This window comes from Petaurus breviceps, unplaced genomic scaffold (genome assembly GCF_028583685.1).
Source record: "Petaurus breviceps papuanus isolate PSGF00001 unplaced genomic scaffold, PetGlider_PUasm1.0 76, whole genome shotgun sequence".
In the NCBI taxonomy this organism is placed as follows: Eukaryota; Metazoa; Chordata; class Mammalia; order Diprotodontia; family Petauridae; genus Petaurus; species Petaurus breviceps.
The window spans coordinates 49,792,931-49,817,917 of NW_027186473.1; the positions used below are offsets into that span (position 1 = coordinate 49,792,931).

Below are 24,987 nucleotides of genomic sequence, written 5' to 3' on the forward strand. Positions count from 1 at the left end.
GAATCCCTTGGTTGGGATTCTGTGGCTGTTCTATTAAACATTTTATATTACCTTTGAAAAAACTCGGGCCACAAGTCTAGTATCAGGGCACAATGTTAGCAGGCAGGGGAGTAGGCACTCTGCTCTCTGCAAGCCTGGGAGTCAGGGTACCCTGCAGGCCCCATTGCCAGGGCTGGGCGCAACTCTGGAAATGAAGAGCTTGTCTGTGGTGTCAGACTCCCTACACAGTAAAGCCAAAAATCAGTGGTAGGTTTGGCTGCTTGTGGAGCATTGAAAATAAAATTTTAAAAGAATACCCACTGAATCACTCCACAGAAATCATCCTTTTAGGTCACAATACACAGGAAAGAACACCAGATTTGCAGGTAGAAGTCAAGGTTCAAATCCCAGCTCTGCCACTTAATGAGTAAAGTGGTTGTGACTGAATGTGAAGACCTCCAAGTCTCCTTCCAGCTCACAAACAGTGATCTTATGGCCCCAAGTCCATTAAAAACAATAACTGACATTTATATAGTGCTTTAAGGTTTGAGTAGCACCTTGGGGGATGTTGTCTCACTTAGTCCTCATAACAAACCTATGAAATAACTGCTATAACTACAATTAGCCTCATTTTGCAGATGAGGAAGCTGCAAAAACCAAGTCAAGAAGCTTTTATAAGGACTCACTGAATTTTAGGCACTGTGCTAATCACTGGGGAAAAAAAGAGCCAAGTCCCTGCCCTCAAGGAGCTCACGGCCTAGTGGGGGAGACAAAGCACATGCAGAGTAGACAGAAGGGAATATCAGAGGGCATGAGTGGACAAGACCTTCTACAAAGGTGGGGCGTGAGCTGAGGAAGTCAGGGCGCCTTAGGCAGGAAGGGCAGGGAGGAGAGTTTCTGTCATGGAGAAGGAAGAAAAGCAAAGGCACAAAATGCTCAAGGTCACGGAGTGGTAGTTGTCTAATTTGGGATTTGAACCTTGGTTTTCTTGATTTCAAGTCCAGGGACCTGTATGTGCTTACTCATCTGCTGACTGGAAATTTAAATTTTTCTCCAATATATAACCACAGAACAGGTAAGAACTGAGGCACAGTCTATATATTTCTGGCAGAAACTCCACATTGGTTAGAAGTAGACACATTTCCTCCCCAAACCCTGCTTTGCATTAGTTATGAAAACACACCTCAAAGAAATATCTTTCTTTTTAAACAAAACCATTTTTTACTACTCTTACATAAAAGACATAAAAGTCCTGACAGCCATACTGTTACAGCTAACCATCATTTTTCCTGGGAAACATATAGCACAGGAAGAGGACAGGCAATATTCCAAAATGGAACTGATTATCGGTTGCCTTTCCCTGGTCCCTCTTCCAAACTTCCCTGCCTCTGCAGAGGGCACCACCATCCTTCCCAGGCACTCATGTTCAGAATCTCTGAGTTATATTGGATTCTTCCCTCTCCCATCACCCTTCATAGTCCATTGACTGCCAATTCTTGTCTCTTTTCTCAACACTTTGGTGTATCTGTCCCCTTCTATACAGATACTTGGCTATGATAGTTCTTCAGGCCCTCACCACCTTTCACCCAAAATATAGGAATAATCTCCCATTTCTAGTCTTTTCATTTTCTTTTTATTATGCATTTTATTTTTTATTTTTTCCAGAGAAAATAAATCTTTATTACTGCTGTGACCACAGGAAGTCTTCACATTTGATGCAAATATGAGAGATCAATTACAAAGGCACTATTTTTGCCAAATCCAAGTTCAAGTCTTTTCATTTTCTAATTGATAATTTCCATATCTGCCAAAATAAGCTCCAAAGGCATAGGTTTGGCAATGTCACTATTGTATCTTGACTGACCCTAGATATAAAATACAAATTCTACTACCTGAAATCCAAATCTACAATTTTTCTCTCACTTCCCTTTTCAGCTTTATTTCATGAGGTCTCCTTCACAAACTCTATGTTCCTGCCAAACTGACCACCCATCCCCCAGATGACTAGAAGGTACTCCCTGGCCCATCTCCATCTCTCAGACCATCTCTGCCTTCTTTCCAGACTTAGCTCAGGTGCTACCTCTTTGATTAACATGACAATTGCTAGTATTCTCTTTTCAATTTACCTTGTACCATACTTACTTATGGACACACACACACACACACACTCACTCCCTAAGTAGAATATATCCTCCTTGAGGGTAGGGAATGCATCACTTTTGTCTTTGGATTCCAGTGCCTAGCCCATTGCAGATACTTAATAAACATTTGCTGAAATCAATCAGTTAATAAACAAATATTTGTTAAGGGCCCACAAAACACTAAGCACTATGCCAAGGGCAAAGAAGGCAGAAAGAGGCAAAAGATAGTCCCTGGTATCAAGAGAATGAATAGAATTTCACAAAATGTTATTAGAAAAGCCCAGTAAGGAGAAGATCAGAATCCCCATCCCCTTGTTCAAGTCTCATCACATATGATTGCTCTTGGCTACCAAAGCAAAGAAAGCCACACAACCTCTGAGCCCCCAAAACCTACTCCCTGATGCTTCTGGCTTAGTCAGCATACCATTTGAAACACCATGTTCAGTTCCAGGTGCCAGAGATGAGGAAGGAGGCTGACAAACTAGAATGCGTTTAGAAGAGAGTGATCAGGACAGTAAAATGGTTCAAAACTATGCTCCGTAAAGGAGAGTGGAAGAACTAACTTTTGTGGGTGGTCTTGATATCAAATCAATCAGCTTCTCTAGAATATGCAACACTACGCCAGGCACAGACCCCTTTAGGAACTCAGCTGCTATCAGAGAAGGCATCTTGTAGAGTGCACACAGAATAAATCAGAAATAAATGCAAGACTGGGGATGGAAGGCACTAGCAGCTGAGGAGGTCAGGATGACCATGCCAGTCATTTTCTAATAGTATTTAAAGGGTTGTCATGTGGAAGGGGAATTATTTTACCCAAAAAAAGAATCAATGATAAAAAGTAAAAACTGAGGAGGTAGTTTTTAGTTTAGTAGAGGGATGACCTTCATAATAATTAAAATTGTCCAATGGTGAAATGGACACCCTCAAGAGAAAGAGCTCCTGGTCAACTGAGGTCTTTAAGCAAAGGGTGAATGTTGTTGTTCAGTAGTTTTGAGTTGTGTCCAACTCTTTGTGACCCCATTTGAGGATTTCTTGGCAAAGATAGTTTAAACTTTGGTTTTCCATTTCCTTTTTTCTGCTTATTTTACAGATGAGGAAACTGAGACAAACAGGCTTAAGTGACTTGACCAGGGTCACACAGCTATGAAGTGGCTGAGGCCAGATTTGAACTGAGGAAATAGTGAGGATAGAGAAGCATCGTGCCTGGAACTTCATGGCCTTAATAAATATTTTCTTATTAACAGATTGATTTCAGCAAATGTTTATTAAGTATCTACAATAAGCCTGTCACAGTTTTGACTTTGTACCCCCAACATCTAGTACAATGCCTTGGACATAGCAGAGACATAATGAATGTCTGTGGAATGAAATTAATAAGCAGTTTAAACATTACTAAGCATAGTCACTAAACTGCTGACTGGCTATCTGAATAACAGTCACTGGGCACTTAAAATAAGCTTGGCATATTTGAATAAAACAAGAGCTGTGTCAAATATGGTCCTTCAATGAATCTCAACATTCTAAAACTGGAAGGAAAGGCTCTGAAACGATAAGAAATTTTAAAAAATATATACCACCTTATCCACTTTCTTTTAATATTTTCAGTAATAAAAAAACGGCTATTCCTTAGTACCTGAAAGCCATTCAAATGTTTGCTTACTACATACTGACTTTAAACATGGCTGTAGGATAAACCACTGCTTGTGGTACCAACTTTAGATTCAATGGAGCAGATGACAGAGAAACAAAACAGAAACATGGAGACATTTCACAAAGAAGATAAAAAAAATCAAAAGTTCTAAGTGGGAACCATATTTCAAAGTGAAAATAAGCTAATTACAAACAAGTCAGGGGAACATCTGACCTCCCCTTACTATTTCCTTCAGAAGAGAGATTAATTGATGCCAAAAGGGTCATTATAATTCCATAATTAAAAAACAAATGTTAAGACACTGTATAATTGACTTTTCTGAGCATTTAGACAACATATACAGATAGGAGTTATTATAATAAATAATATTATAATAAATAATATATTATAATAAATAAATTTCTTTTTTATTTATTTTTAAGCAATAGAGGTTGAGTAACTCACTCAAGGTTACACAGCCAGTTATTTCTGGGTGTGGTGATAAGTATCTTAGCCTGGATTTGATCCCCAGGTCATCCTAACACTGGAGCCAGTGCTCTTTACTTGCTGAGCCACCTGGCCACCCCTAAGCAATTAGGGTTAAGTAACTTGCTCAAGGTTACATGACCAGGTGTTTCTGGGTGGGTGCTAAGTGTCTGAGCCCAGATTTCATCCCCAGGTCATCCCAACACTGGAGCTGGTGCTCTTACTCGCTGTGCTACCTGGTTGCCCCCATCCTATTTCTTTTTTTTTTTTTAAAGCAATCAGGGTTAAGTAACTTGCTCAAGGTTACATGGCCAGGTGTTTCTGGGTGGGTGCTAAGTGTCTGAGCCTAGATTTGATCCCCAGGTCATCCCAACACTGGAGCCGGTGCTCTTACTTGCTGTGCTACCTGGCTGCCCTGCCCCCCCATCCTATTTCTTTTTAAAGAAAGGATGTAGACATATCAAAATCCCTCCTTGGTATAGCTTCAGATATTAAAATTATAATAGCAACAAAAATAATAATAAAAGTTGATACATTTACATAGAGCAGGTATCTGAGAACTTGGTTTTTTAAAAAAAATATTTTGATAACTGTATTTCAACATTATTTTACTCCTTTGTAATCCTGTGTATTTTCTTTGGTGCATTTACAAATAGTAAGTATTCTGAGAAGGGGTACGTAGGCTTCAACAGACTGCCCATAGCGTCCATGACTCACAAAACATTAAGGACCTCTGACATAGAGCTTTTATGGTTTGCAAAATGCTTCAGCACACATGATTTCATCTGCTTCTCAGACTAACCCTGTGAGGTAAGTGTTATTGTCCACCCTCTTATAGATGAGGAAAGTGAGTCTCAGACAGATAAGCTCAGGTCACGCAGTGAGTCAGGTGTAATTTGAACCTACGTCCCCATGACACCAAGTCTGTCACTATACGCATTATTCCAGACAGCCTGTAATTGCATCTCACCATAGGTCATCAGAATCTACATCCACAGTCACATAAAGCATGTCATTGATTTGAAATTCTATTGAAAAAACACAACTAAAACTAAAAACTAGACACTTAACACTATGAACATGGTAAGAGGAAAAGAATGTCAGGTATCTATGCTTGACTACGCAGATCAATGAATCTGATAAGGGCAGTGGGGGGTGGGGGAACATGGCTTAGTCTTGTTGCCCAAAAGGCAGTCTAGGTGACAATAACTCAGAGTGTAAAGTAAAAACGCAGTTAAGAGCTCCAAAAGAATTCTTTAACTCTCTGACCTGATTCGAGTGGAGAAATACAACATACTTGAGAACCAGGGCTCACAGCCATCACAAGCCTTGGAGGAGGTAGGTTCATGGGGCTGCCTTTTGGGGAAGGACTATCTGGTCAATATTCTAGAAGATGGACTGGATACAATGGGCAGATGAAGTCTTCCCTCCTGAAAGTCAATACATCTTCTTAAAGGTCCCAGCACATCCCCAACTCCAATCAGTAATTGTCATTAAAAGCTCTCATTATATGAAGTCAGTGTAATTAGAGCATCTTGCCCTCACAGGGTACAGCGCACAGAGAAGGCTGGAAGGGTTCATAAATTAGTGCCAATTACATCTCCCTCTCCCCACCTCACAATCTGCTGTGAGAGAGAAAAATCATATTTACACACATTAAGGCAAATGCCCACTGGCCCCGGCAAAATTAGCCTCCATACTAACCATGGTTATTTGAGGGACTCCTGATTTCATTATGTGTCTCCAAAATAAAAGGGATAAAGTTTGCCATCAATAACCCTGAACGTATCTGCTGAATCCCGCAGATTCCAAGGCATTAATAATTCAAAATCTTGTGGGAATTTTGTCATCGTGGAGATACGACTTGTCTGCAAACGGAGCTCAGGGGATGTTCAATGTGATCTATTCTGGTTGCCCAGCGCAACTGTGACATTCATCATGGTGCAGCAAGGAAAACGATTCTCTTAGAGAAGACTTGGAAAATTTTTTTTCTTCCTTCAGTTTAAATACACACACACACACACACACACACACACACAGCTCCACCCCTGTCAAAACCAAATAGGTCATCATGATGAAATGTCATGCTCTCTTATTGATTAAAGAATAGATGTAGGAGCATTGTCTCTCTTATACACACACATATACAACGACAATACTACCACACACACATATACACATGGTTTATAAAACTTGAACCCACTGAGGTTAAGGGGTGAGAGACAGTAAATAGGAGGGTTTCTCTTGATCTCCTTCTAGGTTGGCGCATCCTACTATTGGCAGCATGGTAGCAAGGATAGTGTTGGGTTTGGAACTAGCTGTGAAACCATGATTATATAATTTAATCTCTGTGAGCCTCAGTTTCCTCATCTGCAAAGTGGGGGTAATACCTATAGTACCTACCTTAAGGGCTAATGTGGGGTTCAAATCAGATTTTGCATATAAAAGTACTTATATAAAAGCCAGTTATTATCATTATTATGATTTTAGTAATTTTAGCAATTATCATTACTACTACGGCCTAGCAACTCAGCCCTTTGCCTTCCTATCTTCTTGTAAATCTATAAGTTTAAGGGAAAATCTGAGAAAGCCTTCATTACCATTGCCCAGCTAACTTTTAAGAAGGCTAGAATTTGGTAGCAACAAGTCACCCCAGCTTTATTAAGATTTCTTTCTGGAGGGCAATTGGGGTTAAGTGACTTGTCCAAGGACACACGGCTAATTTTTGTGTTAAGCATCTGAGGCCAGATTTGAATTTTGGTCCTCTTGACTCCAGGGTCGGTGCTTTACTCACTGCACCACCTAGTCGCCCCTTAAGGTTTCTTTAAGCACTGGTGAGAGGGGTCTCAATTTCTAGCTTACTGTGGCCCATACCTAGTTAGTGGCTACCCCGAGTTAATGACTTTGGCCAATGATTGAGCAACTTGTCTCTTGTTGACTTACTTCACAACAATACTTGTGGCCGTGCTATTCTCTCCAGTGGCACAACTGAGGCTCTGGGTCAGGCCCTCATCACCTCTCACCTGGACTGTTAAAACAGCTTCCTCACTGATCACTGCTTCCAGTCTTTCTCCTCTCTGGTCCATCTTCTATATCTAGTAGCTGCCAAAATAGACTTCTTTGAACATGTCACTCCTGAGGGCTCCGCAAACTTTGATGGCTCTCTGCGATACCAAGGATCAAGCAGAAGATTCTCAGTTTGACATGAATATCTATTTATAACCCTTTGTACATCTCCAGTCTTCTTATGCTTTACTTTTCTCCTCAAACTCAACAATCCATCCACACTGTCCTATCAGCTGATCCATACACACAACAACCCATCTCCTCTCACCTTATGGGACTTTGCATGTAATCCCCAGTGCTTAGAACAGACTCCTACCTATCCCTTCTACCTCTTGTCACTTATTTTCCTTCAAAACTCAACTCAGGTGCATCTTTTGCAGGAATCCTTTCCTAATTTCCCCAGATTTTACTTTACACTTATTTCCATATATATATTTTAATATACTCATGTGTATATGTTGTCTCCCTTCATTAGAATGTAAGATCTTTGAAGGAAGGGGCTGTTTTCCTTTTTTCTTGGTCCAATCTCCAGCAATGACTTCATAATGGTGCTGTGCATTTTATTTTCTGTCCACGGGACATGTAAGGGTGGACCTATGGGGACAAATGTCAGTGATTGGTACAAGCCAAACCTACTCCCATATTTACAGGAACATCTCATCTGAGCTCAACTACCCAGATCACAGGAAGTTAGATGAAATCTTGGCTTTTAATTATCCTTTTCAGCATTCATTCTTGGCCACCACTTTTTTAACCAGTATTAAGTGGGAATCAAATGAGCTGGCCTCCAGTTTCTTACTGAGTGCCACACTAAGAGGAGTGTGCTGTGTTTGTAAGTGTGTGTTGAGAGGGAGGTGCTAGCAAATGAAGCAGCAAGAAAAATTAAAAATAATAATGATTATAATTGATATTTGCATAGGCTTTAACTTTTACAAAGTGTTTTATATGTACAATCTCATTTTCTATTCAAGTCAATCGTGTGAGGTAAATGTTATCAAGCCCCATTTTCAAGATTCCCAAACTATGGTTCAGAGTTTCTGTAGCTGAATGATGAGGCAGGATTCCATCCCAAGGCTCTTTTGATTCCACCAAAAATAATAACATTCTCCCTCTCTTGCAGGATCTAGTTACAAACTGGTTATGCAAGAAACCGGCTCCTGATTGGATGTTGTCGAGGGTATCTAGGGGGAATCCAAAAAAGGGGGGAAAGGAGGGGAGCCTACATAAGTTTTATATGCTTTTTGCTAAAATTGTATAGGAAAGAGAAAGCTGAAAGCCAAATCCCTTGGGAGAGACTAGACAGTGTATCTTCTGAATTGTCAAGAATCTTCTAATGATTTCTGTTAAGGGCTCCAGAAAGACAGGTAAGAGCTATGAATGTGTAACCCTGATAATGTAAAGCTGCCCTGACGCTGTTGGAATTCTTACACTGAACCAGCAAAAGGTAATGAAGTCACAAACAAGTTGGCATGAAGAATCACAGGTCAACTAGTCCAATACCCTTTTTACAGAGGCAAAAAATACAGCCTAAAGAGTTCAAGGGACTTGACCAAGGTCACTTGGGTAGCAAGAGGGGAATCTCTATTTGAGCTCAGGTCCTATGTAGCAACATTCAGCATTCTTTTCCACTGCTCCATGAGGATGGCCTATTATTTTCATGGCAATTCAATTCTTCCCTATAATTCTATTATTTCTACATGATGGGGAACCATACACATTATTGGTTTTTCTGTATGCAATTTGGAATTCATGGCATTTAACATTAGTAAAGACAAACAAGGTCATTCTCATAAGAATAAGCCCAACTGGTACTTGGATTCCAAACACCAATTGTTCATGTTCTCATTGCTGTGTGTCATGGATTCCTCCAATCATAGTGCATCTTAAAATGTTTTTATTTGTATCCTTTCCATAGCAATATTAGTATGGAAAATCAATATTTCAATACTAATGCTTTTCTCTGGTGCAGACCACCAATGTCCACCAAGGATCTAAGACCAGTTCCTTTGCAGAGAACTGATTAAGTGACCAGATTCTAATTAACTTCTGATTTTGTATCTGGCAGAGTCACAGTATTTCAAAGATCTCACCTAACTTAGAAGATAGTAATAAAAGCCCATTTTGTTTCTTTTTCAATAAGAAGACATCTAAAAGACATAGGAATGCAAAGGGTTCAGGAAACAGCACGGAGATCCTAGAAAATGTTATTTATATGGCAACATCATTTTTTAAAAAAATCTATTTCCTCCACCTGTGATAGACATTCAACCCAAAGTACGGAATAAGATGGGCTGTTTTCACATACAAGAGGTAGGAAAAGACCAAAACTCAAGAAAGTAGAAAAGGGTTGATAGTTCTCTATTGCATTATTCTAAGCAACAAAAGAATTGTTGCTGATATCACCTTAAATATACTGCACATTGACATGTTTTGGAGGGAATTACAGTTGTGCGGCAGAAGTCAAAATCAAATTCCATTCAATCTACTCCGGCATTTATTTTAAAAGCAAGAGCCCATTATTATACAAATATTTTGAGGGCTTTTATCAACCTTGCTTTTTATATGCCCGACTGTTGGAATTCTACTTTTCTGCAAGCAAAACATGTATGCTGGTGATGCTATAAGATTACATACGTGCCTCTAAAAACAGAGTCACCAGAATTTAACTGGCCCAGAACCTCTTCTCAGAAGTTCAATGTAACATAAAGCATGAAAAAGAAGGCCACAGACACAATGACCACAATAATGTAAAGGAAAATAATACTGAAAGATGTAAGAAATCAGAAGAAATTCAACAACAATACTGGTTAAATGAGGAAACATACTTCCCTCCCTATTTTTGGTAGAGTCGGTATACAGCTGATGCCTGTAGTATGTATATACTGTTAGATCTGTCCCTCTGGGTTGATTTATTCGTTTAGTGACTTTTTGTTAGAGGAGAAGGTTCTGTGGGCAGGAGTACTTATATTAGAAAGGGATAGTGATATAAAAAATAAAAAGCATCTATTAAAAAAATTAAAAGGTCACCATAAAAAAATTGAATTTTTCCCCTTTAGAAATCCACTCCTAAATGTTTAAATCTGTAAAAAATGAAAGGTCACCAGGATTTAAACATATAAGGGGTAGGGGGGTTGGTAGAAGGAGAAGAAACAACCGAATTAAGTCAAATAGATTGTAAACTGAATTCAGACTTTGGGATTTTACACAGCATTAATCCAATGGGTGCTGAATTAGATTTTCAAATTCTATATTATTTGATTTCTTTTCTTAAACTAGTTTATACCCAATCCCAGAAGTTTTTCTTTCAATGATAAACTACATTTCTAAGTAGAATTTTTATTCAAGTAGGAGCTCTATTTTTTAAAAAAGTATTTATGAATTGTGTTTGTGATTTTTCCCCTCCCTAAACATTACTTTTGACTTTAACATAGTTAGAACTAGTGATAGAACTAAAAGATGGCTTACTTAAAACAAGTTCCATTTAAAGCCACTAAATGACAAACATAAATGAAAACTTCAGTGGCTCTGTGATCTTATCTATATAGGTGCCCTCTGCCATGGTAGGATGATCACAGCCCATCCATACCTCCTTTTCTGGTGGGATCTTAGCCAGGTCCTTCAGCAAATCATCCACAGATCTAGAGACATTCCCTAGCTACCTACCTTTTCCCCTTCTTCTCCCAACATGATCAGTCACTGAAATCCTTTCCCAAAGACATTTCCTGAATGCCCAATTTCCCCCACATAGACTACTTCACTCTCTTCAATTCAACTGAATTGTACTACATCAAGAAACATGGAACTCAGTATTGAGAACTCCCTCCATCAGCTCAGATCACAACTGTCAAGAGTAGAAAAGTCCTAGGGAGTTGCCTGAAGTCCTCTGCTGCCTCCTAGAATCCCTAATGCCATTCAAGTCTCAACTTAAGTAGCACTTTCTACATGAGGCCTTTTCTTGACTCTTTCCCCAAAATTGTTAGCACTTCTCTCCCTCCATCTAAAACAAATTATTTTGCATATATTTTGTATTGACTTATCTGTAGGCATATTATTTCCCTCCAATAGAATGTAAACTCTTTGAGGGCAGGGATTTGTTTCTTTTTAATCTTTGTATATTCCCAGTGCCTAGCACAATCTCTGGCTCATGGTATGGGGCTTGAGAGCCTTGTTTAATTGCACTGGAGAGTTTAAATGACTGGCTAAAGTGGGAAAGCCAATGTTGGAGGAGAAATTTGAAAACTAGAAGTCCTGACTTCAATCCCAACACTCTACCCAATGTCCCATGCTGCCTCTAAACCCTAAATATTACTGATTTGGAATAGTCCAGTCTGTTTACTGCCTGATGAAGCAAGAAGAGACTTAAGCAAATACTGTCAGATATTTTTTTAGACATCTGGAGAAACTCTTCCAAGCTCATCATTGGCCAACATCTTAGAGACAGAGGCCCATCTGGGGACTTCTTAATGAGGAATCACAACCACAAGGAAACAGACATTGATTATGGACTCAATGACAGAACCGTCACCATAGTTATAGCTATATGCAGGAAGAGGAAGGTCACATCAGTCTGTGACAGGACTGGACACCACAGCCTCAAATTTTCATCAGAAGTACAAAATTGAAAGCCATCCTCTGAGAGATGTCATTCTTCCTCTGTTCCATCAGCGCTATCTACTATCAAGTGACAGCACCCAATCCCCAACAGGGGAGCCCTAAAACATCACATGCTGAGTCTGTGGGGATCTCTTGGTGGAAAGAAAGTAGGAGAGTTATGCAGCTGTTGCACAGTGGTGAGCTGAAGGGAAATAATTCCATAGGGAAGGGAAATAAATGCAGAAAGAAGTGTCTTAAAAATTCACTGGGGCAATGCAGATAACTGTGAATGGTGGGGAAACAAATCTAGCCAAAAAGACTATCAACCAAAAGACTATGCTCCATAAGAGTAAAGGCCTGGGGTGGGAACGACAGCTCTTAGAAGCAGAGATAGAACAACAGACTCTTCCCAGAGCTACAGACATTAAGGGCATACCCTCATTGTAACCTTCTCGAGCAATGGAGTCCAAGCACCACTCCCTCCCTTCTGCAGCCCTTTTTCCCTTCTTCCCTTCCTTCCTGCAGCTGCAATCTTGGTATTCCTTCTGCTTCTCTGATCAAAATCCTTTAGAAGATCCTCACTGTCCATCAGACAGAAAGCCTCAAGTCCTTTCCAAGCAGACATTTGATGCCCTTCTGAATCTGGTTCAGATACACCTTTTCAAGATTATCTCATGCCACCAGCATGTATTAAAAATTGTTTTACTGATGTTTCGGGAGTTTTGGATATTATGATCACTTCCCAATACCCGTCTCACAATAGAACCTCCCCATTATAGCAGTTAAGAAAATAGTGGCCACATTTGGTAACATGTGCAGCGTTCCATGCACATATCACCTCTCTAAGAGGGAAATATTTTCCATCATCAGTTTTAGGGAACTCTAACTGGTCATTGCATTTAATTTGATTTCTGATGTTTTTTACTGTGGCTCTCATTTGCATTACTGTAGTGGTACTATACATACTGTCTTCCTGGCTCTACTTTCTTTATTCACATCTTCATCTACACATCTTCCTTTGTTTCTCTGAATTCCTCACATTTGCTACCCATCGGAAAATCCTCTCACTAGTGCAGATCACCAACCATTCTACATTCTTGACTGAGACAATAGAGAAATCAAGTAACTTTCCTAGGGCCACTCACCAATATGTATCTGATTCAGGGCTTTAACCCAGCTTACTATAACTATGAAGCATGCTTGCACAATAATGCTTCGTTACATTCATAAAAATACATTTGTTTGGCAAATCCCCAACTGAAGGGTAATAACAATGGGTTATTGCTTTGTTTTTGTATTATAAAAGGGACATTATGAATATTTTAATATATGTGGGGCATCTTTTCTGCCATTGCTCTCCTTGGAACATATACTTGGAATACATCTTATCTTGGTTAGATATTGAAGATGGATGATGAACTGTACCTAGAGCTGAACAGGAAGGGTGAAATGAGCTAGACTGGGGGTGGCCAGGTAGCACAGTGAATAAGAGCACTGGCTCCAGTGTTGGGATGACCTGGGGATCGAGTCCCGGGCTAAGACACTTAGCACCCACCCAGAAACACCTGGCTGTGTAACCTTAAGCAACTTACTTAACCCCAAATGCTTAGGGGTGGCCAGGTGGCACAGTGAGTAAGAGCACCGGCCCCAGAGTCAGGATGACCTGGGATCGAATCCGGGCTCTGATACTTAGCACCACACCCAGAAATAACTGGCCGTGTAACCTTGAGCAAGTTACTTAACCCCAATTGCTTAAAAAAAAAAAAGAAATGAGCTAGACTGCTTTTAGGAATTGCAGAGGGCTTTCAATGGTCCCATTCTTCTCCTGGAAACAAACATCCATCTTTTTTTTTTTATACCAACATTCTTTCAATGATGCTACATGTCTGTGAATCACAGAATACCGGGGTCTCTGGGGAGTTAGGATCGTGAGTCACCCAAAGGGAAATGGTAGGTGTAAATAGGCTGCAGAATATTGCCAATTAAGAATTATGTGCAAAAACACCTAGGACAGTGCTCTCTGCATAAAAGAAGTTGCTTAATAATTTTTCTTGAATGGATGGATTGTCACTGTCGGCATCTGTAGCCTCAAAAGTAGGCTGTCGATTTTCTAAATTATGGGTTATCTGTTTTTTTTTATTCCCCTCTCTGGCTATAAGGCTGACCCTATCTCCTTTTCCTGTCATGCATCTTCTAATGACATGATTTCTGCTGCTTTTTGCACATGATTCTTAGTTGGCAATGTTCTGCGTCTTATGTACAGCCACCACTGCCCTTTGGGTGACTCACGATCCTGATTCCCCAAAGAATGCAGTATGAATGGAGAGTAAACTCTCTCTACTCATTCTTTAATTCATTCAACAACCATTTATTTAGCAACTGCCACATGATGGGCACTGTGCTAGGCACTGAGGACACAGAGCACTTTATGGAAGCAAATTCATTATGTAAATTTTTTACCCTGGTCTCCCCTGAATAGAACAAGCACCAAAATTCCAAAAGAATATGAGCCAATCAAAGGCAATGGGTGCTTTTGTCTTTGCTTTCCTATTCTTGGGGTCTAGCACAATTTCTGGAACACAGCAGGTATTTAATAAATGCTTGTGAATGGGACTGAACTAAAACTGTTGGGTCTAGCTTTAGAAAATATGGTCCCACTCTACAGAAAAAAAGAATGAAAAGGAAGGTGGACAATGTGTGGTGAAGCTTTTTCACAATGCCAGGAAATTAAAGTGCAAAAGAAAGAACCAAAGAACAGAAGATAGGAGTAAGGGGCAGGCAGAGTGGAGAGCACATCTCCATATGCTCTCCGTGCCTCGTGTCCATGGCACCAGAGACATCCCATTACCTCTCTCATGAAGAGGATGATGATTCAGCACCAAAAAATTCTTCAAGAAAGAAGTCAGAGGGGATGAACGAAGATAAGAGAATCTCAAGTCAATCTGGACAAATGCTGGACCTACTGCTTGCTGACATTGAGAAAGTTGCATGGAAAGGTAAGAATAGCGGACAAGTTTAGTCCTGGTGATCAAGATTACTTTAATTCAGTAAAATAATAAGAAACCGATTTGTAGAGCCTAGAAACCACAGGGCGACTGTGCTTCCAGAAATAAGGACTGGATGAGGACAAAGGACAAGAGGGATCAAAAGCAGCTTTGTAAAGGCTAGCCAGCATTAGAAAGGGAAAGACAAATCTATCTCAGAAAGGGAGGGGAAAAGCAAACACAAAACTCAAGAGGAGAATGTTATGAACTTTTTTTTTGTTATTATTAATAATTTTTGTTGTTCAATTGTTTTCAACGGTGTCCAACTCTTAGCAACACCATTTAGGGTTTTCTTGGCAAAGACACTGGAGTGGCTTGCCATTTCCTTCTCCAGCTCATTTTACAGATGAGGAAATTGAGGCAGACAGGGTTACATGACTTGCCCAGGGTCACAGAGCTAAGAAGTGTCTGAGGCTGAATTTGAACTCAGGGAGATGAGTCTTCCTGACTCCAAGCTTGGCACTCTATCCATTGTGCCACTTAGCTGTCCCATATCACTAATAATAGCGGATTGGTTGGTTGGTAGGTTGGTTGTTGTCCTTCATTCCTGAAGAAGACCAAAATGACATCACTATGCTAATGTCAAGCTACACTGTGTCTGACTGTGGCTGCTCAGACTCATGTGAGCTCGGAATGTTCTACCACAGGCCGGGCACAAAGAGTCTGTGAATATTTGGGGTAGATACTCCAAATCTGTGCATCCTGCCTTCCCTTTGAGCTGTCTCAATTCTGCTTTGCTCACAGAGCCCAGAACCTTCTCTGATGTGGGCACACCATGCTGCGCAGGCCTGTGCCAGTGGCTCCCATGTCACACGATCAGTTCCAAAGCTTCTGAGAGAGACCTTGAGGGTGTCCTTGTATTGCTTCTTCTGAAAACCATGTGAGTGCTTGTTCTGTGTGAGTTCTCCATAAAAGTCTTTTTGGCAAGCGTACATTTTGCATTTGAACAATGTGGCAAGCCCATTGGAGTTGCACTCTCTGAAGCAGAGTATGAATGCTTGGCTTAGTTTAGTTTGAGTAAGGACCTCAGTGTCTGGTACCTTATCTTGCCAGGTGATCTAGATAGACCCTGAGGATGTGGAAAATTACATATATACACAAGCCTGAGTCTGTGTATGTATATATATATACACACATACACATATATGTATGCACACACATATGACAATACCCATGGTAACAGGCCAGGGGCTTTGACTCAAGCAAAGGCTTCAGTCATGTATGTATACACATACATATATATACATATATATATATATATACATGCAGAATAGACAAACACTGATGACTATTTCCTTCACATATCTGAAATATGCCTTGAGAAAATATGCTACACCACCTGTTTTTATAGGAAAAAAGACTGAATGTAAAATAGAGACAGGCTAAAATGCTTCTGAATGTGTTAAAAATATATATGTACATACATATATATAGCACATAAGTATCATCCATAAATATTTACATATATTTAGATGAAGAGAGATCAGAATATGGCAAGAAGAAGAAATAAAAGGGGGAAAAATTTCATGGAAAGAAAGGAAAATAAAGAGACAGAAAGCTGCAGAACTCAGAACACATAAAACAATTTGCTGCAATTCAATCTAAGCGATGCTATACTTGGTACTAGGGATAGGAAATGAAAGACTTGGCCTCAAAGTTCTTGCATTCTACTGTGGTGATACAATATGAAGACAGATGAGGAAACAGGAGATAATGTGAGGGAGGAGAGAACACTAACTACTCAGAGGGTCAGAAAAGACTTCTCATGGGAGGTAGCACATCAACTGAGCCTTAAGGGAAGCTGGGAATCAAAGAGGGAATTTATGCCAGGCAAAGATCACAGCCTATGCAAAGACATGGAGGTGGGAAATGGAACACTGAAAATAAGGAATAGTAAGCATGCAAGGAGGAAGGAGATGGAATGCCAGGTTCCAGGGAAGAGTATAAAATGTCCCTGATCTTTAAAAGGTTGTATGGTAGGTATAACCTTTTTTATGGAAAAGCATAAGTACTAAAACCAGAGAAATATTTTCTGTATGATGTCTAGTAAACTATTACAGGACTAATGACCTCTAAAGTCCCTCCTAGTTCCAACAGTTTATTATTATAACCCAAAAGTGAAGAAAGAGAGCTGTCATTTTCAGATTTTCCACTGTGAGGTCAATCAGCAAATAATTGGCTTGAAGGTAAAGAAATCTTAACATACAGATTAAAAAATAACTTTTCAAGAATGTTGATTGGGAATTGTTATTACATTAAATTAAAACAGTTTTGTACAAACAAAATCAATATAGCCAAGATTAGAAAGAAAGAAGAAAAAATTTTTTACAGCAAGTTTCTCTGATAAAGGCTTTATTTCTCAAATATACAGAGATCTCAGTCAAATTTATAAGAATGCAAGTCATTCCCCAATTGATAAATTGTCAAAGGATAGGAACAGGCTGTTTTCACATGCAGAAATCAAAGCCATCTGTAGTCATATGAAAAAATGCTCTAAATCACAACTAATTAGAGAAATACAAATTAAAACAACTCTGAGGTACCATTTCATACCCATCAGAATGGTTGATATGATAGAAAAAGAAAATGATAAATGTTGGAGGGAGGGTATGGAAAAAATGAGATGCTAATGCTCTGTTGGTGGAGTTGTGAAGTGACTCAAACCATTCTGGAGAGTAATTTGGAACTATGTCCAAAACACTATAAAACTGCATACCCTTTGACCCAGCTAATAGGAATACTAGATCTATATCCTAAAGATATTTTTATTTCTTTCTTTCTTTCTTTCTTTCTTTCTTTCTTTCTTTCTTTCTTTCTTTCTTTCTTCATTCATTCATTCATTCATTCATTCATTCATTTATTTATTTATTTATTTATTTATTTATTTATTACCAATTGGGGTTAAGTAACTTGCTCAAGGTTATATGGCCAGTTATTTTTTGTGTGGGTACTAAGTACCCAAAGCCGGAACCGATTCTGGGTCTCCTGACTCCGGGGCTGGTGCCCTTACTCACTGTGCCACCTGACCGCCCCTAAAGATATTTTTTTAAAAAGGAAATATTTAGAGTAGCTCTTTTTGTGGCAAAGAATTATGAAGTGAGGGAATGTTCATCAATTTGGGAATGGCTGAACAAGTTGTGGTATGAGATTATTGTGTTATAAGAAATGACGAGCAGGATGCTTTCAGAAAAACTTGAAAAGACTTACATGAAGTGATGCAGAGTGAAGTGAACAGAACCAAGAGAACACTGTACACAGTAACAGCAATAGTACAACAATCAACTGTTAATGACTTATTTTCAGCAATACGATAGTCTAAGACAACTTTGATGGACTTGTGATAAAAAATACTATTCACCTACAGATGGAACTGATGGAATCTGAATGTAGATCACAGCATACTTTTAAAAAAATACTTGTTTTGGTTTTTATGGATCTGTATTTTCTTTCACAACATGACTAATATAGAAATATGTTTTGTGTGACTGCACACGTATTATTGTTTGGTCATTTCAGTCATGTCTGACTCTTTGTGACCTCACTTGGGGTTTTCTTGGCAAAGATACTGGAGTGGTTTGCCATTTCCTTTTCCAGCTCATTTTACAGATGAGAAAACTGAGTCAAATACGGTTAAGTGACTTGCCCAGGATCACATAGCTGTTAAGTGTCTAAGGCTAGATTTGAACTCCAGGTCTGGAGATCTCTCCACTTGTACCATCTAGCTCCCCTTTGCACATGTATAACTTATATCACAAATTCCTTGCTTTCTCAATGAGGGGGAAGGGAGGGGGAGACTATGTAATACAGTATTTTTTTTTTCAGCTACCCTCTTTATTTTTAAGTTTACATCATTCATTTCCACAAGATTTTGAGTTACAAAATTTCTCCCCATTTTTCCCCTACTCACCACCCCAAAACAGTGGTCCCACTGAATATCCCTTCCCCCAATCTGTTCTCTCCCATATCTTACCCCACACCCCCTGTAAGGGTTATGGGATTTAAAGATCTTCCATGCCCCACTGGACATGCTGACGTAGCAGGAAGGGGCGGAGCAAGTGAAAGCGAAAGCCAGAGAAAGCGAAAGCCAGAGAAAGCGAAAGCCAAGCTAGTGTTCCTGCGGTGGCTGGTGGTGGTGGCAACGGCGGCGGCAGCAGCAGAGGCAGCGGCAGCGCAAAGCCCTTTTTGAGTTAGGACTGCTAAGGACTTTCTGCTAAGGACTCCTGCTGAGGACTGCCAGGGGACAGAGCTGCTGGGAGCGCGCTTCCAGGACGCTGGGTGGTTGCTGTGCGTGGGGAGAGGAGGACCTTTGCCTGAGGTAGCCTGTTCTGTTTTAAAGGCTTGAAAATGTGGGTGCTTTCTACTTTATCTACCTGTGCCAATGTCATAACTACTCTGATGGCTTTCTCTTTCTGGTTTTGGGACTCAGTCTTTTGGTATCTTAATAAATTTTCTAGTTTATTTCCCCATATGGCAAGCATGACGTATTTTGTGATGGATAATTATATCAGCATATTTGTAATCTCTATAGGCATTGTGAATATGGCATTGCTGATACACCCCCTCCAACTTTCCAGTAGGGCACAGTAGATCTCTATGCCCCAGTGCCTGTATATCTTATTTCCCAGTTACATGTAAAATAATATTAATTTTATATATATATATTTTTTAAACATTTGATTTTAAACCTTTGAATTCCAGATTCTTTCCCTACCTCCCTTGTCATCCATCCTTACTGGGAAGATAAGCAATGCAATATAGGTTGTACATGTGTAGCTATGCAAAACATTTCCATAGTGGATATATTGTAAAAGACTGACTATATTTCCCTCCATCCTATTCCATCCCACACTTGTTCTATCCTGTCCCTTTTCAAAAATGTTTGCTTCCAACTTCCCTCCCCCCCAACCTGCGCTCCCTTTCATCACCACCCCCTCTTATCCCCTTCCCCCCTATTCTCCTGTAGGGTGAGATACCCTGTTTATTGTGTATGTAATTCCCCCTAAACCAAATTCAATGAGAATAAGGTTGACTCATTCCCTTTTGCCTGTTCTTCCCCTCCAATGTAACAGTTTTCCCTTGCTTCTTCTATATGAGATAATTTATCCCATTCTATCTCTCCCCATCTCCTCTCATTATATTCCTCTCTCACCTCTTAATTTCACCTTTTAAGTATCATCCCTTCCTGTTAAATTGGTCCTGTGCCCTCTGTCTATGTATACTTGTACACATATACACACATACTTACATACGTATTCATATACTCATACATATATGTATATATTTTTATATATGTACATTTCTATTCCCTTCAACTATTCTCATACTGAGAAAAGTTTCATAAGTTACAATTATTGATTTTCCATGTAGGAATGTTAATAGTTCAACTTTGATAAGTTCCTTATGATTTCTTTTTCCTGTTTACCTTCTCATGCTTCTCTTGCTTTTTGTATCTGAATGTCAAATTTTCTATTCAACTCTGGTTTTTTCAGCAAGAATGTTTGAAAGTCCTCTATTCCACTAAATTACCATATTTTCCCCTGAAACATGATACTCAGTTTTGCTGGGTAGGTGATCCTTGGTTTTAATCCCAGATCCTTTGACCTCCAGAATATCACAGTCAAAGCCCTTCGATCCCTCAGTGTAGATGCTGCCAGATCCTGTGTTATCCTGATTGTGTTTCCACAGTATTCAAATTGTTTCTTCCTGGCTGCTTATAATATTTTCTCCTTGATTTGGGAAGGCCTGTTTTGGGATCTTTTTCAGGAGGTGATCAATGGATTTTTTCAACCTCTATTTTGCCCCCTGGTTGTAAAACATCAGGGCAATTTTCTTTTTTTTTTCTTCCATTTTTTCAAATGCTTTATTAACTTCTGATTTACATCATTCAAATCTGCCACATTTTGAGTTACAAATTTTCTCCCTATTTTTCCCCTACCCACCGCCCCAAAATAGAAGTCCCACAGGGTAGCCCCTCCTCCAATCTGCTCTCTCCCATATTTTTTCCCATACCCCTTACATACTCCCATACCCATTCTCCTCATTGAGCTTTTGAGATTCTTTTTCCATCTGGCCAATTTAGCTTTTTAAGGCATTCTTCTCCTCATTGTCTTTTTGAGCCTCTTATGCCATTTGAGTTAGTCTATTTTTTAAGGTATTATTTTCTTCAGTCAGGTTGTTGACTCTCATTTTATAATTTTTTTGCATCATTCTCATTTTTCTTCCCAATTTTTTCTTCACTTCTCTTATTTGGTTGTCAAAATCCTTCTTAAGCTCCGCTATGGCCTGTAAGTGGCTTATTCTTTTCTTGGAAGCTTGTGGTATAGGAGTTCTGACTTCATTGTCTTCCTCCTGTTCCATGCCCCAATTCTTTTTTTTTCAAAAAGGGAATCCAAAGTTGGACCACTGTGCTTGCCTTGCCTCCCTCACTTGCTCCTGTTGTCACTCAATTACTTGACTTGAGCTTTTTGCCACAGAACTCTGCTACCAGAGAGTGGAGCTTTTTCCCAAATCGCTGGGGTTTTCCCAGATGCTGGAGTTATTAGTTGGGTGCCCTTTCTGAAGCCTCCACACGCTCTGGTAAGCTGGTCATGCACACCAGGACCTCCGCCCTAGACCACAATCCAGATCCAAGCAGGTTAAAGCAAGAGCGATTACCCCTCTGACTGGTGGCTTGGTTCCCCTACAATCAGCAGACCTGGAGCTCTGAAGCAGCCATGTGGGAGTACTGCACATCCACCATGCCTCAGCTGCTTTTTGCCCTGGGGGCAAAGGTCAGATTGCACTCCCAAATTCCCAGGTCCCAAAGTCCACACTGCACTTACCTCTCATTTTGTCCTTAGTATCTATGGGTTGATAATTCTGGAAACCGCCACAGCTGCTGGTGATCTGAAGTCCCTCCCACCTGCGGCTGGTTGTGGCCACCCTGAGGCTAAAACCTCTGCTCATGCAGGGCTGGGCTCGGCTCCCAACAAGCTGTGCTGGCTGCTTCCTGCCAGCCTGCCAGGCTGTCTTCAGTGGGAGGTTAGCTTCTCTGTGTCATTTTGTTGGTTCTGTAGCTCCAAAGTTTGTTTAGAGTAATTTTTTACATGAATTGGAGGAGGTGGGAGCGGGAGCCCTGCTGAAGTCTGTTTCTACTCTGCCATCTTTGGAATGCGGTATTTTAAAAAAATGAAATGTTAAAAAAATTTACATGTAATTGGAAAAAAATATTTGAAGAAAAAGAAATGAATGTAGATTGTGGGGAGGGAGGAGATCAGGGCAGGGACATGGGAGCAGCTGGGTGTTAATTCATTTAAAACTTTTAAGGGCAATGACAATAACAAAATAGTAAGGTGTTTCATGGTTTATGGAGCCTTTTCACAAACATGGTCTTATTTGATATTTACAGCAACCTCAGATGGTGATCAAGGTATTATCATCTTCATTTTACAGATGGGAAAGCCAGGATTCAAAGGTCATCTAACCCGTGCAATTTATACAGTTGGTAGGTGGCAGCTATAGACTGAGACTGGGCCTGTGATTTCATATATATCTACATAAATGGAACTCACAGATGAGGAAACTCCCTCCAGCAATACAGGTCCACAACTTCTCTAGTTACAATCTTGGGGAACTGCCTAGAGAACGGAGAGGTGGGACTACCCAGGGTCACATAACCCATATGTGTCAGACAAAAGACTTGAACCCAATGGGGTCAAACAGGAGGCACCTAGGCAGCACAGTGGATAGAGACTGGAGTGAGGAATACCAGAGCTCAAATCCAGCCTTGGACACTAGCTAGCTGTGTGGACATGAGCAAGTCACTTAAACCTGTTTATCTCAGTTTCCTCAACTGTAAAAGAGGGATAATAACAGCATATACCTTCCAGATTTGGGATGATCACATGAGATAGCATTTGTATTCACTTAGCAAAGTACCTGGCCTATAATAGCTACTTGATAAATAAATCAATCGTTCCTTCTTTTTCTCCTTCCTTTTCTTCCTTCCAGGTCTTACCAGGTCTAAGGCCCATTCTCTATCCAACATGCCACTCTATCCACTATGCAAGGAAGACTAAAATTCAGGTTTTCTGAGTCTAAATCCAGTGTTATTTCCAGGAGCTATAACTCACCACTGTGTAGGCAACTACAAAAAAATGTGCCTAGATTTTCATCCAGGGGCATCAAAAGTATCCTGAAGTTGTATCCAGCAAGAGCAAACTTCTCCACACAGTACAAGGATCCTGCTAGTTATGGAGGCTGGCCATGTGGGGAGAGATCTGGTCATCTGACCAGCTTCTTATTTTAACTAATTGTCTTTGTGAGGTGCTATGTTCAGTTGTTTCTTCTGTTGAAAGTGTGCAAGTGTTTAAAAACCCTTCCGAATTCTAAATTAGATACCCCTGGGGCAAAGCCCACACTACCCTGGTTAATATTCTTCCCCTATACCATGCTGCAAAGGAAATTTTCCCCTTATATGCCTATTCCCTTATATACACAAATGAGGCATAAAATTAGGTTGTTCAATAGCCTTATAAAAGAAAAACAGGAGAAACAAACCTTGAGAAGTTTAACCTTAACCTTTCTCCCATTACTTACAAATGTTTACCCTCAATAAAATGACAATGGCCCGGCCCTCTTTCTCAATAACATATAATTCTATTCTTAAAAGTACTTTTGGAGGGATAATATTTTCTGATTTCTGCCTTAAGTACATGATAAAAAATACTTTTCTTTGTTAATTCTATTAGTTTGGAATATTTTATAAAATCTAGTTTCAACTTATGGGATTCCATAAGCTGGTCTGACATTAAAAGTTGCCCACATGTGATAATAAGGCTTACTACAGAAAAGTGAAGCACTCTGAGAGTACCCTGGGGGAAAGAATTCTTTTTTAAAAAACTGAATGACAGGGGCAGCTAGGTGGCGCAGTGAATAGAGCAACGACCCTGGAGTCAGGAGGATCTGAGTTCAAATGTGACCTCAGACACTGAACACAAAACAAGTGTGACCTTGGGCAAGTCATTTAACCCCAATTACCCTATCTTCCCCCCTGCAAAAACAAAAGCAAAAATAAAAAATAAACAAATAAAATAAAAAATTGAACGACAGGTCAAAATGACAAATTTCCAAGCCTCCCTCCCCTAGAGGGTAATTTTTTTTTTTCCCCCTTACAGCTGTACCATTTGTAGCTTGATCCCTTCTTTACAGAAATGTGTTTTACTCTGTGAAAAATGTTAGTAGAAGTACAACCATATTGAGCCCAAGATGATGATTCCTGTTAAAAGCTGTTCAGTTAGATCCTTTTACATTCTATTTGGACAAGATTCTCTTTAACACCAGAAGGTTTCCACCAGTCATGTCAAGAGGACGTCTGGCCAGCTATTAAGGATATCATAGCACTGCCTTTTACAAAGGATATTGAGATCTTTATTCTGAAAAGAAGAAGATGCAGGGTGGGGCAGGAAGAGAGATGACAGCCTACCTCAAAGTATTTTAAAGGGTTGTCATATAGAAGGGATTAGGTTTATACTCTTTGATCCCAGAGGTCAGAACAAGGAGCAAAGGGCAGAATTTTAGGGGAATAAATTTTGGCTCGTTGTAAGGAAACTCTTCCAATTAATTGTTGCTGTTTAGTTGTTTTTTAGTTGTATCTGATTCTTCATGACCCCTTTTCAGGTTTGCTTGGCAAAGCCTGGTTTCCCATTTCCTTCTGTAGTTTATTTTACAGAAGAGGAAACTAAGGCAAACAGGGTTAAGTGACTTGCCTAAGGTCACACAGCTAGTAAGTGTCTGAAGCCAGATTTTAACTCAGGAAGAGGAGCCTTCCTGGCTCCAGGCCCAGCACTGGGCCACCTAGCTTCCCCTTCCAATTGGAGCTGCCCCCAAATGGAATGGGCTGCTTGAGGAGGAAGACTCCAGTTACAGGAGCTCTGTAAGTAGGAGATGGATGACCAACTACTTATTGGAGCTACTGTAAAGAGAATTCCTATTTCTATAGGTGTTGGACTGGAAGGTGTCTGAGATCCCTTCTAGTATCACTTATTATAGCAAAAATTATCTTTTTCTT

General features: G+C 39.9%; 1 protein-coding gene across 3 annotated transcripts in view; it reads right to left on the reverse strand.

The window, feature by feature from the left end:
* SLC10A7 (solute carrier family 10 member 7) overlaps positions 1-24,987 on the reverse strand; it is a 294,204-nt gene that overhangs the window by 139,075 nt on the left and 130,142 nt on the right. The gene's annotated exons all lie outside the window — the stretch shown is intronic.